The 15,650-nt window shown below is 49.2% G+C and overlaps 1 long non-coding RNA gene across 2 annotated transcripts; it reads right to left on the reverse strand.

The window, feature by feature from the left end:
- Window positions 1–12,659: 12,659 nt before the first annotated feature.
- On the reverse strand, window positions 12,660–15,650 carry LOC114006028 (uncharacterized). Of its 2 annotated transcripts, none has more exons than XR_003547798.1 (4): window positions 15,464–15,650; window positions 15,075–15,290; window positions 14,732–14,849; window positions 12,660–13,251 (listed from the first exon to the last, which is right to left on the reverse strand). It is a non-coding gene; the product is annotated as an uncharacterized LOC114006028 (long non-coding RNA). The 2 variants fall into 2 exon arrangements; XR_003547799.1 differs by having other exon boundaries at window positions 15,075–15,256; window positions 15,464–15,648.

The raw sequence follows: 15,650 nt of genomic DNA on the forward strand, positions 1-15,650 counted from the left end.
ACATGAATCTTTGAGGACAAATCATTATCCAGAGCGTAGCATTGATTAAATCACTGACAACTGGTGATCAACTTTACCTTCAGCCTCTCTCCCTTCCCCAGTGTTTGAGGGGGTGGCATAAGGCCAAAAGTTACAACTCCCAATCATGCCTTGGTCTTTCTGATGACCAGCTCCCATCCTAAAGCTATCTAGGAACCTCCAGCCACCAGTAATTTCATAAGCATACAAAAGACATTCTTATGAGCCAGGAGATTCCAAGGGAACCCTAAAAAGGAGCTATATATCAGTCTATGAATTATGCAGCAACCTCAGAAAAGCTCAAAATATAATGTTACTAAAAGAGCAGGATATATCATTGCACACGCTTTATGATGACAACTTAGTGACTATGCCTAGAAAATAAGAATAAGATGCTCCTGGAGTCTTGATTCTTGACTGGATCTCAAATGGTAGAAGCCTAAGGCGGCATGAAATAGCTTATTTCCTGAGAACTGTAGCTCAAGGGTCTCACGTCATGTCAGCATAAGACGTCTCTTTCTGGACTGTTTTCCCAGGAGAGAATCTGCTCCCTGAGGAAGGAAAGATGACAATAAGCAGCTAAAGGTTTTTATTTTTAACTGGTTTAGCAATCCCACAAGGTGAGAGCCTACTTCTGACAAATGTTTCAAATATCATTGGCAGGGGACCAGCAGTTTTATATGTGTGTGTGTGTGTGTGTGTGGTGTGTGTGTGTGTGTGTGTGTGTATCATTATGCAGACCTGGGCTTACACCTGGTCTGGGTTGGTTTCAGGGGCTATGCAAGTTGGCCAGTCTCAAAGATGCCTGGGACCAGCAGTTAGCATAATGGCTATGTCCCTGGACTCCCATGTAGTCAACCGCGGTTCGAGTCCCGGACCCGGTGGCTTAAACTCACGCCGGGCATGTGTGCATGTGTGTCCAAGATCCCGAGAGGAGAATGGAGGAGAAGGGATTGTGGCGTGGCCATCCCCCCTGGGGGGTGGTTTCTCGCTTTCTGTCTCTCTGTCTCTCTCTGTCTGGCAAGCGCATGTACCCTATGGCAAAAAAAACTCTAAAAAAAAAAGCTCTAAAAAAAAAAAAAAAAGATCAAGCCGAAGAGAAGAGAGACAAGGAACTGCTGAAGAGGAAGGAGAAAGGAGTTGAAGAGTTCCAGGAGGTGAGGAAATTCATGCTAGATCTAAAAGAGGAATTTCACACTTTACAAAAGAATCAGATGGAACTGTTAGAGATGAAGGCTATAATACAAGAAGTCAAAATCTCCCTTGAAAGTATTAAAAGCAGACTAGATCATACAGAAAATAGAATCTCTAATGTAGAAGAGAAAATGGTTGGCCTAGAAAAATCCACCGCGAAGACTGAGAAAATGGCCCAAAAATTTGAGAATAATATGCGAGAAGTACTAGATACCATCAAACGTCCAAACATCCGGATAATAGGCATCCCAGAAGGTGAAGAGACTCATAAGGGCATTGATAATCTATTCCATGAAATCTTACAAGAAAATTTTCCAAACCTGGAGAGGCACTCAAAGATTCAGTCCCAAGAAATACAGAGGACCCCAAATAGAATCAACCCAAGAAGATCTTCTCCAAGACACATTATAGCCAGATTGACCAAAACCACAGACAAAGACAAGATACTAAGACTGGCAAGAGAAAAAAGGCAAGTTACCTACAAAGGGTATCCCATCAGACTAACGGCAGACCTCTCATCGGAAACAATGAGAGCGAGGAGAGAATGGGAAAATGTATTCAAAGTATTAAGGGAAAAGCAATTTCAACCGAGAATTCTGTACCCAGCAAGGTTATCGTTCATTTGGGAAGAAAAGACACGAACTTTCCCAGATAAACAAAACCTGAAAGAATTTACCAGCACCAGACCGGATCTCCAAGAAGTTCTTAAGGGAGTGCTATGTCAGTAAAATTAAATGCAGACACACAGAAATAAGAGTTCAGAAACTAAGAAAATGGGCAACTTAATTGTAGGGCCAAAAGCTGGAGTTGAGTATTATTTCCCAGATTTCAATCTGGAACATCGAAGCTCAACAGATACAGAAGAAAGATTAAGTACATGAGACTGAACTGATGAAACAGTATTCTATGACTTGACTAAAATATTGCTACTTTTCTTCTAAGCTTTGTTGTCCGGTTTTAAGGATTTTTGTCCTGTCTTCAGCTATCAATAGATTCATGTTCCTACTATTTGAACAGAATACTAACCTGTTTCTAGGCTTTAAGTTTCAAAGAAATATCCTTACCAGTTCAAAACTGCTTTTCTTGAAACCATCGGCTGATCTTGCTATTGAAAGTAGTTAGATTACTTATGATATTGTGTGACCAACGAAATGTTGGGGGAAAAGGGATTGAAGACAACGGTAGACAGCAGAGATAGTGTAACAAGAGAGTGGAATAGGGCAGAGGGGGGTAAAAAACATATATATGAAAGTAGAAATGGAATATTATGGATGATAACATGCATTATTAAGCCACTATGCAGTATATTCTAGATGGGAAACCACATTTAGAATGTTGTGATGATGCTCAGGGAATGAATCTAAATTAATAAAAAATTTCAGAAGAAAAAAAACAAAAAAACAAAAACAAAAGCCTGAGCTTGCTTTAATGTTCTGCTGTTACTCCCACCTCAAAAGCCTTAGTTACACAAGAGACCTCACATTGTCATTTTGTACTGGGTCCTGCAAATTACCTAACTGGTCTAGGGCACAACCCAACTCAAACCCTACAATGTGAGAACAGGAAGGTTGGTTCCCTAGTGAAAAATTAGAGGCTGTTAAACAACGGGAAGGAAGTCTGAATGAAGAAAGAGCAGACATCCACCTGAGATGTTAACGTGGTGGGGTTTACTGTTAATTGTTACTATTAGGTTGACATGAAAGTCATGACATATTTTTCCAGGTTTTTCCATGCAAAAATGCATCATGACTTTCCCAACATCCCAATATTTCTATTACGATTGTTGTGATTATTTTACAATGTGACTAGTTAACTTTCAGATACAAAACAATAGGGACCAGCAGTTAGCGTACTGGCTATGTCGCTGGACTCCCATGTAGTCGACCACGGTTCACGTCCCAGACCCGGTGGCTTAAACTCACGCCAGGCGTGTGTGTGTGCGTGCCCAAGATCCCGAGAGGAGAATGAAGGAGAAGGGATTGCAGAGTGGCCATCCACCCTGGGGGGTGATTTCTCACTTTCTGTCTCTCTGTCTCTCTCTGTCTTTCGGGACACACCCTATAGCAAAAAAACTCTCCAAAAAACGGGGAAAAAAAAAAAGATACAAAACAATGCAGCCAAAAATAAAGAAAATGCTTTTTCACTGCAGTTCTCTGTCTTTGAACTGAAGTGAAAGCCATCCAAATTGTGGACTGCTGTAGGGTGTTACCATTTGTAGTTAGGGTTTTCCAGAGACATAACTAATGGGATACATATAGATGTATGAGATTTTATCATGGGGGTTGGTTCAGGCCGTTATGGAGGCTGAAAAGTCCCATCATCTGCTATCTGCAAGCTGGATGTCTAGGAAAGCTGGTGGTATAACTCAGTCTCTATCTGAAGGCCTGAGGATCAGGGAATGGGGTGCCATAGGGCAGGAGATGGACGTCCCAGTTTAAGGAAAGAAAATTCATCCTTTCTCCACCTTCTGGTCTATCTGGAACCCTCAAGAGTTTGGATGATGTTCATGCACAGTGGTGAGGACAGATCTTCTTTACTCAGAATATTGATTTAAGGGAACCAGCAGTTAGTGTAATGGCTATGTCGCTGGACTCCCACCTAGTCAACCGCCGTTCGCGTCCCAGACCCGGTGGCTTAAAACTCACGCAGGGCACGTGTGCGTGCGTGCCCAAGATCCCGAGAAGAGAATGGAGGAGAAGGGATTGCTTCATGACCACCCCCCTGGGGGGTGATTACACGCTTTCTGTCTCTACGTCTCTCTCTGTCTGGCGAGCGCACGCGCCCTATAGCGAAAACCTCTCAAAAAAAAAAAAAAAGAATATTGATTTAAGTACTAATATCTCCCAGAAACATTTCCACGGACACACCCAGAGATAATGCTTTATCAGTTGCCTGGGCATCTCTTAATCCAGTAAATTGACACATAAAATTACCCATCACACCATCACTGCTCTGCCTCTCATGAAGGGCTGCTCCAAAGCTTCCAGAGCTGGGCAACGTCTGAAACAATACCAGTTCAAAGCACAGTGCCATCCCAAGCCATGTGGGCTTTGGATCCTGAAATATGACACTATGACTAGTTCATTTACCATTTGGGCTGAGAAGACTCACTGAAGTACATTCCCTGGTCCTCAGTTTCTCCTGAAAGACCAGATACCTGTCTGGTGATTACAAAAGTATATGAAAATCCCAAAGTATGAGACGCTCGGGGCCAGCAGGTGGCATGGTAGTTGGAGCGCTGGACTTCCACATGGCCGGCCATGGTTTGAGTCCTAGACCTGGTGGCTTGCTTCTTCACTTTCTTTCTCTCTGTTTGTCTCTCTCTGGTGAGCTCACGTGCCCTACAGTAAATTAAAAAATAATAATAATAATAATGAAAAATATTTTTTTAAAAAAGGGTAGTAGTAGAGTCTGTCTGAGTAGTAGTCTTGCCTTGTCTATGCTGTTTGACTCTCTCATAGGAAGGAGGGAAAGACAGAACTGGCTTCAGGTATTTTTCCTTTGAACCAACACCAACTCTCAGGTAGGCCTTATTTTCATTCCCATCTCAGGGGGAAGAAAACCAAGGTCCATTGTCCCTGGGTCTCCTACTTCATCTCTCTAGAAAGCAGTAAAGTGATTGGAACCTCTGTATATAATTCCAAAATCCAGGCTCTGCCCTGTAAATCCTCTTGCTCTGACACTGGAACAAGACAAGAGGTGCTTGAACCCTCTGATCTCTACTTCCTTGTAGGCACAGTGAAAATCCACCTAACTCTTTATGACTCCAGGGTATCTTCCAACTTCCTTTCTCCCTGATCAAGTCCAAAGCCACGCCTTGGGGGCAGAGGCAGGAGGATCAGTTCCAAAGGCCCAGAAACCTAACCCCATCTCCCAAGCAGATACAGATGTTGTCCCTTGTCTTGTTTTTGGTTTTGTTTTTGGTTTTTGGTTTTTTTTTAGAGATTTATTGCTATAGGGCACATGCGCTCACCAGAAAGACAGAGAGAGACAGAAAGCGATAAATCACACCCCCCCCAAGGGAGGATGGCCACGCCACAATCCCTTCTCCATTCTCTTCTCGGGAGCTTGGGCACACATGCACATGTACCTGGCATGAGTTTAAGCCACCTGGTCCGGGATTTGAACCATGGTCGACTACATGGAAGTCCAGCAATATAGCTATTACATACATCATCTGCTGGTCCCTCCCTTGTCTCCCTTCTGAGAAAGTAGAGGGAAACATTTTGTCTTTGGCTTTCAGATTTCATTCACCAGGTTTCTCAAATTCTTCCTCCAGAAGCCAGGCATCAGGCATCTATCACCCATGAAAGTCCCTGTCATTGCTTTCATATGCCAACTACTACTTCTCCGGGCCCTTTGTGGGGAAGGCCTATAATTTTGTCATAAGCAACAACACAGGCCTTGAGGAAGTTTCTTTAGGTATAAACCCAAGGGTGGAACTGCTGAGCCTGAAGGCACAGGGCTGGGACTAGGTGAGACAATGAGGTGCTTGGCATGCACCATGTCAGAAAACTCTCACTCTCAGGGCTGTGCAAGGTCGGGGGTCACCCTGACAGTGAAGGCCTCCTTACATGCATGCCCTCAGCGCCTCACTCCCTCATCCTACTCCTAACCCTGCAAAGGTGTTTACATATTTCAATTCATTGCACTAGATCACATGCTCACCAACCGTGACTGGAGTCCCTCCCCACCCACCCATGCCAACTCTTTTTTTTTAGATAGATTTTTTGGCTATAGGGTGCATGCACTCACCAGAGAGACAGAAAGCAAGAGATCACCCCCTGGGAGGGATGGCCAAGCTGCAATCCCTTCTCATCCACTCTCCTCTTTGGACTTTGGGCATTCATGCACACATACCATCATGAGTTTCAAGCCACCAGGTCTGGGACTCGAACCGTGGTCGGCCATGCGGGAGTCCAGAGATGTAACCTTTACATCATCTGTTGGTCCCCATGCCAGCTCTTAATATCATGTGCCTTGCTGAGTTGTGGCAGTCCAGTGAGATAAGGTGACAGCTCATTTCTTTTACTTTGCTGTTCATTGACCATCAGTGAGAATGAGTCACATGTTGTATGCCTTAGGCATTTTTATTTCTCTTCCTATGAATAGCCTGTATCTATTTTGCTCATTAATTTTTTTCTATTAGATTTGCCATAGGGCATGTGAGCTTGCCAGAGAGAGACAGATAGAGAGAGAGAGAGGGAAAGTGAGAAATCAACTTTCCAGGGGGAAATGGCCATGCCACATCACTTCTCCTCTTGGGAGCTAGAGCACACACGCACATGCACCCTGTGTGTTCTTAAAGCCACCAGGTCTGGGTATTGAATTATAGAGTTAGACATGAGGGATCCAGGGCTTTAACCACCACCCCACCTGCTGGTCCCTTTCTTTCTCTTTCCTGTTGATTTTAAGGAGTTTCTTGATTTTTCCAGTTACTTTTGTTGATTTAAGACCTGGAAAATAGCTTCCCCCAGCTTATCACTCATATGTTAACTTTGTCTGTAGTAAAGCAATACTTCTTATTTTGGTGTAGTCAAAATCCATCACTTCTCGCCTTGTGAATTATGCTTTGGAGGTCATGAGAAACCTATTCATAGCACAGATATTTTCCTATGTGTTCATTGATCAGCTTTATATTTTCACATTTTTATTATTTTTAAATTTTGCCAAAGAGCATGTGTACTATCTAGAGAGAAACAGAGAAAGAGAAAACAAAAGAGGGAATATGTGTGTGAAGAGTGCAATTATCGGGACCAGTAGTTGGCGTAATGGCTATGTCACTGAACTCCCATGTATCCGACCATGGTTCGAGTCCCGGACCAGTGGCTTAAACTCATGCTGGGTGCATGTGCATGTGTGTCCAAGATCCCAAGAGGAGAATGGAAGAGAAGAGATTGCAGCGTGGCCATCCTCCCTGGGAGGTGATTTCTCACTTTCTGTCTCTCTGTCTCTCTCTGTCTTTCTGGTGAGCACACACACCCTATAGCAAAAACCTCTCTCAAAAAAAAAAAAAAAAAAGAGTACAATTATCAGAAATTTGCTCTGGAAAAAGAATCTCTGCAGGGCCAGTGGATGTCCAGGTAATTAAGGCAGCTGGGCAGTTGGACTGCACAGTTCAAGCCCCAGATCCAGCAGGTTGAAAAATACACTGTGTAGGGACCAGCAGATGGCATAACGGTTACGTCACTGGGTTCAAGTCCTGAATCTGGCAGCTTAAAACTCACGCGGGACTTGTGTGTGCATGTTCCCAATATCCCAAGAGGAGGGAAGGATTGTAGCATGGCCATTCCCCCCCCCGGGGGGGGGGATTTCTTGCTTCCTCTCTGTCTCTCTCTCTCTCTCTGGCAGGTAAACACATCCTATAACAAAAATCTCTCTCTAAAAGAAGAGAAAGAAAAAGAAAAATACACTGTGTATGTGTGATAATGGCCCAAAAACCTGGGGAGGAGAGTGGAGAAGAGACTGTAACATGGTCATCCTCCCTGAGGGGTGTTTCCTCATATCGCGTGCCCTCTGTCTCTCTCTAGTGAGTGCATGCACCTTATAGCAAAATGGGGAGGGGGGTGTCCCTGCAATTGCACCTGAAGGCTGGACTCCAGATTAAGACAAGAGAATAATGCATCATCTTTGAGTCCAGGCGAAGCATGACGTGTGGCCATGAAAACGAACGCAGTAGAGAATTGAGGGTGGGTTGGGGAAAATTTGATGTGATGTGTCAAATCAAATTTGGAACAAGTCATCTGGAACAGATCAGATTTGGGAGTGAAGAGTTAAGACTGAAGCCCTGTTTAGGGTTTGACAGCCTTGCTGAGTAGAAGGTGGGACCACCCACTGAAGAGGAGATCTGAGAGAAACAGATTCGGAAGAAGGAAGGCGCATTTTACTTCACACATGCTGGCTCAGAGGGGCCTGTCATCCTGCACAGGGGCTAGCGGGCTTCTGGATGTAAGAATATGGAGTTCAGAGCCGAGGTCTGGGCAGAGGGATAAAGACTGAGGGGTAATGAGTCCGCATAGTATAAATGTTCATAAAGCACTTGACAAAAGTGTCTGACACATAATAAAGACCCATGGGTTAGCTAGCCTTAGATCAGGATTGTCTGCATACAGGGAACGAAGGCAATCTCGCAGGGGCAGTCAGACGCCAAAGGGCCCCGAATCCTAGTGACACCACCGGGAGGGGCAGAGGAAGGAAAGACAGCAGCAATAAGGGTGCCCAGGATATCTGGGGATGAGTACCAAGGAGGAAAATGGCTCTGTCAAAGATGCACAGAAATCGGGAAGTGAAACTCTTCCAAGATTTATCTGGACCTGTCTCCCGAAGCCAGGACTAGCACGCCGCGTCTAGCATACTTGGAGTCAGAGGCTCCAGGACACGCGGGTCAGGCAGCCGAGAAGACGCCAGAGCGCCTGCGCAGCCGGGCACCGCCCATAGCTACCTGGGATCCGCCCCTCCGCGGTGCGCACCTCGAGGAGTACCAGGGCCCCGCACAGTTCCACCCCCTACCACTCGGCTCCTCCCCAAGGCGGTGGTTATCCTGCGGAGCCCCTGCGTCGCGCCCAGCGGTGTCCCGCACCCTGCCAGGGTGGACCTAACGGAGCCCCGCTTCCGTCGCGCTGGAGGGAGTAAAGGAACTGCGGGTTTCCCCGGCGGGCGCTGGTGCGGCGCAAGGCCGCGCTTCGGGCAGCCAGCGCTGGGATAGCAGCCTAGCTGCCTGAGGACGGGGGCGGGCAGGGGCGGGGTCAGCGTGGGGGCGTGGCGCGGACAGTGGGCGGGGTGTTGTCACGTGGGTAAACACGCTGCACGTGGAGCACAGCCTGATCCGGGAGGGCGGTGCCCAGTGGCCGCCGGAGGGAGGCCAGCTGGCTGCTGCGCGCCTGCGCCTGCTCTGCAGGCCAGAGCCCCGGGCCGGGAGGCTGCGGAGAGGCGCCGGGCTGCGTCGCTTCCACCAAGCCTCAGTTTCCTAGTTCTACTTAAGCCATGATGGCTATAGTAACAGACCCGTCGATTCAGCAGTGTTGGTCCGTGCTCTAGGGATCGTAATAAACCTGTGATTACCTGTGACGTGGGCGCTGTCCCATTTCACAGATTACGTTAAACTTGGGCAAAACTACGTGGCACAGCCGAGGTCCGAACTCGGGCAGCCTGGCTTCTTCCTGCTCGGGCTGCGGCCTCAGTCAGCGGGCTCTGGCTGGCTGTCAGCGGGCCCTGAGGTCCTGCTCCTGGCGTCCTGCCCCGCCCCTCAAAGCTAGGCAGGTCTTGGGACACTCGGTGAGGCCCGTTTGGCTGTTTCCGCAATAGGGTAGCAGAGGTGCCCGCCTCCATAGGAGACAGAGGCGGTGCTCGCCGCATCGTCGCGATAGCTTCCGCCCGGGCGTGGCGGGGATGGGGTTGGCCAGGACCTCGGCCCCACGTCGCCGCTCACCGAACGGCCCCTCTTCGTGGGCCCCCAGGTCTCCTTCCCGAGCCAGACGTCGGCAGCGCCCCCTGCAGGGACGGCGCTCAGGGGACTTGCGGGTTTCTTCTCGCAGATGACTTCTACCCAGACCGGCCTCCTTCCTCTCTCCTCCTCCATTTCCTCTCCTTCCTCCTCCTCCTCCTCTGTCCCCGCCGCGTGACCGGGAAGCTACACGTGGAGTCGGCCCAGGCCTGGGGCCAAGCCGAGCTGTCAGCCCGGGAGGAGGCCTGCGAGGGGGTCAGGAGTGCTCAGGACTCATAGGAAAAGCATGTCCCAGGCAGAGGCGCTGATCTGTCAGGCTCCAGAGGGTTACAGAACGCCCTTTTCAGGCTCATGTGGCCAGGGCGACCCTGGGGCCCCAAAGTCTCTCAAAGCCGATCCCCAGGCCCTGAGCTTGGTTGGGTTTGGGGATTCATACAAGCTGGTCAATGGGACGTTCCATTAAACAGACTGAATTTTCTTGTCCAGTGTAGCCACAGGCTCTGACACCAGCTCAGAAGCCACGCCATGTGTGTGATGTTGGGCAAATTGCCTAACCTGAACCTCCCGGTGTCTCAGTTTCCTTTTATTTAAAATGGGGCCAGTGATCAACCCACCCCATAGGATTGTGGAAGAATTAAATGATACACAGGCTTAAAGCGTTGACAACATTTCCTGCTGTGGATGAGCCCTCACTGGGCAAGAGTCCCACCTGCCTGGGAACCTTGTACTTCCTGCTATCTGGTTGAGCTCCACCCTGACTCCAGGCCTTCCCTCCAGGTTCTTTTTATGGAAGTTTCTATGCAGGCTCTCTCACGCAATTCAGTTACATTGACCCTAATGCATTCACCAAAACCATCAGAATAGTGGCTCAGGCGTGTGTGGTGCCCAGAAGCTCATTTCCTCTGTTGGCCTCCTCCCAGTTCTCTTCCCTGGCCTTCTCAGCATGTCTCCCTGATAATACCCATTTCCTTTTCTCTCCCCTCCCAAACTCAGGGCCAACAGCCTTGGGCGTTTGACTTCATCAGTTCTAGGCCTCCTTGAACTGCCATGATGTTGGGCTTGACACCTTTATTCTACCCTGAGTGGCCTGTGGGTAGCAGATAGAGGCTTTGTGCATGAGAAGCCCTGGCCTGGGGCTTTGGCTAGTGAAGACCCTCCTAGTCTCTGTTTTTTCCCTGGGTCAGGTGGGGGGATTTCAGATCTAAGGAAGAGGAGGTGGAAGTCCAAGAAGAGTAAGTCCTAGGAGACACCAGAAAGGAAAGTTGGGGGACCTGGGGATGAGACAGACCTCAACTGTGAGCAGTCCCCACTGGGCTGCTTCCCCCTGAGGCTGGGTGGTAACTTCCGAGGCTGGGTGGTGGGGGCAGGCTTCTCCATAAGGGTGTCCAGAGCCACCTCTGCATCCTGGGCCTGGCGCAGAGGCCAGCAAGAATGCTACGGAGCCAGGCAGTTCAGATGGGTTGGCTCCAACCTTGTCCCAGTGACTGGCACATGACACATGCTGGCCAGTCAGAGAATTGCATGCTGCTGGCCACAGTGATTCGGAGGGCCACAGTGATTAGGTGACCCAAGCTGGACCAATGAGAATCATCCTCAGAACTTTGGGTAGAGGGACCAGCAGTTAGTGTAATGGCTATGTCGCTGGACTCTCCCACATAGTCAATCGTGGTTTGAGTACCAGGCCTGGTGGCTTAAACTCACGCCGGGCTCGTGTGTGTGCGTGCCCAAGGTCCCAAGAGGAGAATGGAAGAGAAGGGATTGCGGTGTGGCCATCCCCCCTGAGGGGTGATTTCTCGCTTTCTGTCTCTCTGTCTCTCTCTGTCTGTCTGCCAAGTGCACGAGCCCTAGAGCAAAAACCTCTCCAGAAAGGAAAAAAAAAAAAAGAACTTTGGGTAGACATGCTGGGAAGCAGGTACCTGTTGATAGGAAGGTCAGCCTGGAGATACTGGCAAATGCCACTCAGAGAACACAGTCAGCATAGAACGAAGCAGAGCTGTGCCCACTCCCAACTCACACCCTTTCCCAACTCTTGCTAGGGAGAGAGCCAGATTCCTGAGGACGGCGCATGAGTAGCCCAATCCAGCCACACCTGCAGCTAGATATGTCCCTGAACTATTTTTCTGAACATCAAAATGCCTATGAATCCATAAATTCCTTTTTTTCTCCTGGCAGTTTAGATTGTATTTTACTTGCAACTGAACACCTTTATCTCACGTGACTCTCTGGTGGAGCAAAAATAGCAGCCTTTTCTGGAAGAGTCTCATGAGCTCCAGGTCACATGGCTTATCAGAAGTGGAACCTGTCTACACATGGCTCTCATAGTCTCCAGCAGGGGACTCCTGCCTCCACTGGCCTCTCTCCTGCTCTGACCTTCTTGATCAGTGGGTCTTTGACCACCCAGCCTATAGATGGGTATGTTCTCTGAGTCCCTTCTCTTTCAGTCTGTCTTGTCCCTAACTATAGCCTCAGGGCCTGGAATAGAAACGGTCAGCAAACATCGATGGAAAGAATTCAGGAGTCATCGAGGCTCCTGTGGATGATTGGGGTTTGGGGAGGAGGTTTCAAAAAATCAGTTGCCCCCAGAATTTCCTTTCCCACCATGTCACCTGCCCTTGGCATGCCCTGGTCTTTAGCACAGCAGCCTCTCATCCTCCCACTTCTGCTGGCCACGTTACCTGAGATCTGGCTGCAGCCCTTCCACCCCTTCCCTGGGGCATCTCATGAAGGACCACATGGCAGGTCTTGGGTTAGTCAAGTGAGGGATGAGTTCTCACACTAATCTGCCCCACTGGATCCCCCTACCGCACTTCAAAGGTTCAGGCACCCCCAATACTTTCAAGGACACACCCTGAAGAGCCATAGCTACCACCCACCAGCATGCCAGAAGGGGTGAGTGAGAAGGCACAGGAGGAGAGAGGCTGCTGCTGGGATGCAGACTGTGTGCCTCCCGAAATGAGCAGCCAGCACATCTGCCCAGAGAAGTAGGGAGGCCCAGAATCGCGAGCTTTGTTATTTTTACTTTTTGGTGTGAGGGGCCATCTGTGCAGGTTTGAGTTTGTCTGGGGGAAGCCAGGATTTGTAGATGAAATTCAAATGCAGGATTACTTTGCAGGCTGTCACGCTGAGACCTTCTCCAGGAGCTGAGGCGGCAGTGCTGATATTTTTATAGTGGCGGAGCGTGCTGGGGTCCAGCAGCTGTTCAGGATGAGGGTGCGCGTGGTGGGGCCTTCCACCAGAGCATCATCAGCGTCTCAGCAACACTGGCCCCACCAGGGCTAGGAGGACCCTGGCCCATCAACTGTGCAACTCAGGTCCTGCTCTCTGGGGAGGCTGAGAGTAGAACAGAAAGTCCAGTGGGGGGAGGAGGAGGTTGGCCTTGCCAGAGATGGGAGTGGGGGAGGCTGTGACACCCTCCTTTATCACCATCGGCCTCTCCCAAACCTCTTCAATAAACAGACAGTTGCAGAGTCATCCTCAAGATATGCCCAGGGCTCTCTCCTGGAACTCAGGTCACCCTCAAGCCCCCTGCCTGGGCGTTCCAGAATAGTCCTGTCTCAGCTGTCGGTGGAGATGGCCAAGGCGGAATCCCCACAAACCTGAAAGAGGAGGAAGCATCACTGTGAAGGGGGGCCAAAGAGGGTCTTCCAAACCCCAAACCCCCTTCAGGATGTTCCTTCTGGAAGAGTCCAGGTCAGAGTCCGGTACATAGCTCTCATTTTAAAGGCTATCCAAAGCTTGCATGAGAGCCCACACATCACACGCCGATGAAGTCTGTATCCAAGTAGTAACATAGGTGCCAGGGCCACATGGTGGTGCAGGATAATGCAACTGGACTCACCTGGGAAAGTTCCTGGGTTTGTATCCCGGGGCTTCCCAAGCATGTCAGGCATGTACATGTGTCCCCACGGTCTGGCCACTGAGACTAGGGGTGGGTCACAGTGTGAAGACCCCGTTGGGGGTGCCTGTCTCTCTGTCTCACTCATAAATGTAACAGAGGTGTCAGGAGTGTACATTTGTCTCATTGATAGCAGAACATATTGGGTTGGGCTGTCAGAAAAGTCGTGACACATTTTTGCATTGAAAAACCTAGAAAAAGACATCATGACTTTTCCGATGACCCAATACATTGGCTGGCTGCTTTCGTTAGGGCCTCTCCCCTGGGCCAGATGTGCAACAGCCCATGGCGGAACGGCACCAGGGAGAAGGAGAGAAGGGCCCTGAGGTGTAGCATGTATGACCCTCAATGCCTTTTCTGACAATTCCTTCTGGGATCTGGAGGGAATCCAGGGTGGGAGTACAATGACAGAAGGGGGCAAATGATTTCCACTCTTATCAGTCATTGCTGTGCCCACACCCAACTCACATACCCTTTTCTAATTTATGACAGGGATTGTCGAAAGAAAGTAATCCATAATGGGACCAGCAGTTAGCATAGTGGCTATATCGTTGAACTCCCATGTAGCCGCAGTTCGAGTCCCGGACCCAATTGCTAAAACTCATGCTGGGCGCGTGTGCGTGCATGCCCAAGATCCTAAGAGGAGAATGGAGGAGAAGGGATTGTGGTGTGGCCATCCCTCGGGGGATGATTTTTCGCTTTCTATTTCTGTGTCTCTCTCTGTTTTTCTGGAGAACGCACGCACCCTATAGGAAAAACCTTTCCAAAAAAAAGGAATCTATAACCAATTATTATGTTTTCCTTCTTTAAAAAGAACCCTTGGAACCAGCAGATAGCATAATGGTTGCATCGCTAGACTTCACGTAGTTGACTATGGTTCGAGTCCCAGACCTGGTTACTTAAGACTCACACCAGGTACATGTACCTGTGCACCCAAAATCCTGAGAGGAAAATGGAGGAAAAGGGATTGCAGTGTGGCCATCTCCCCCTGGGAAGGGGGTGATTGATTTCTTGCTTTCTGTCTCTCTGGTGAGCACACAAGTCCTATAGCAAAAATCTCTCTCTACAAAACAAACAAACAAACAAACAAAAAAACCCTTAATTGCAAAAGTGATTTGCAGTGCACCAAGAGGTGCTTGGCTTGGAAATGCTGCCCCCACCTCCTGCCCATCAATACACACGTGAAGAAGACTCGATCCTGTGTGTGGGATTGTAGCAGGATGGAGGCTAGAGGCCGGGGTGGTGAGCACAGCGAACCGGCACGGCCAGGCAGGATACTGTTGGCATTGCCAGGGAGAGCTAGGGTACAAAATGACAGAGAAGAGGCTCAGATGAGGGCTTCCAGGGCCTTGTGGGCAGCAGGCTTATGCTGTGGCTGCCTAGCTTGGGCAGACAGACCTTTTTTCTTTCCTCCTCAACAGAAACAAAAGGATGAAATCATTAGCATCAACTGGGCACATTCAGTGTAGATTACTGACGAGCCATTGTTATGAGGATAAAAGAAATGTAATTAATAAAACCCACCCGGCCCGCCTTTTGTGCTTCCATGAATTCCTTATTGACGTCTGCATCTATCTCATCCCGCAGACGAGCCGTCCCTTTCAGCTGCCCTGGACATCGCCAAAATGAACGGTGCAGAAAATCACTCCCGGGATCTGGACGCTCATCTTTTTCAGCTGCGATCTGTTTTCTCGCTCTTCCATTTCCTCCGTCACAGAGGCAGAATTAGAGAAGGAGTTTCTAGCAGCACAGAGCAGGAAGAACAAAGCCCGCCCTTTGCCCGGTGGTAGAGACCCCAGGTCCTGCCCACCCAGGGTCCCCCTCCTGGGCCACCCCAAAGCCAGTGACCTTTCCAGTATCAGCTTTTAGTGACTGTTGGGGACCATTTTCTGGCAGCAGTCCTGAAATCATACCTGCTCATCCGGTGGCCTTGATGTGCCTTAGTTGGACTGAGGTTCAAAAGTCACCCTAGGATCACCAGGTGGCCTGGAGCACCTCAGGAAGGTGGGGCCTCTCTTGGCCCCTGGTAACTTCCAGCCCACCTGTTTGCCAGCTTGACTTCTGCCTGGTACACTGTTGCCTTCTCCCCTGCCCCCCGCC

This window comes from Tupaia chinensis, unplaced genomic scaffold, assembly GCF_000334495.1.
Source record: "Tupaia chinensis unplaced genomic scaffold, TupChi_1.0 Scaffold145396_1, whole genome shotgun sequence".
NCBI classification, from domain to species: domain Eukaryota; kingdom Metazoa; phylum Chordata; class Mammalia; order Scandentia; family Tupaiidae; genus Tupaia; species Tupaia belangeri.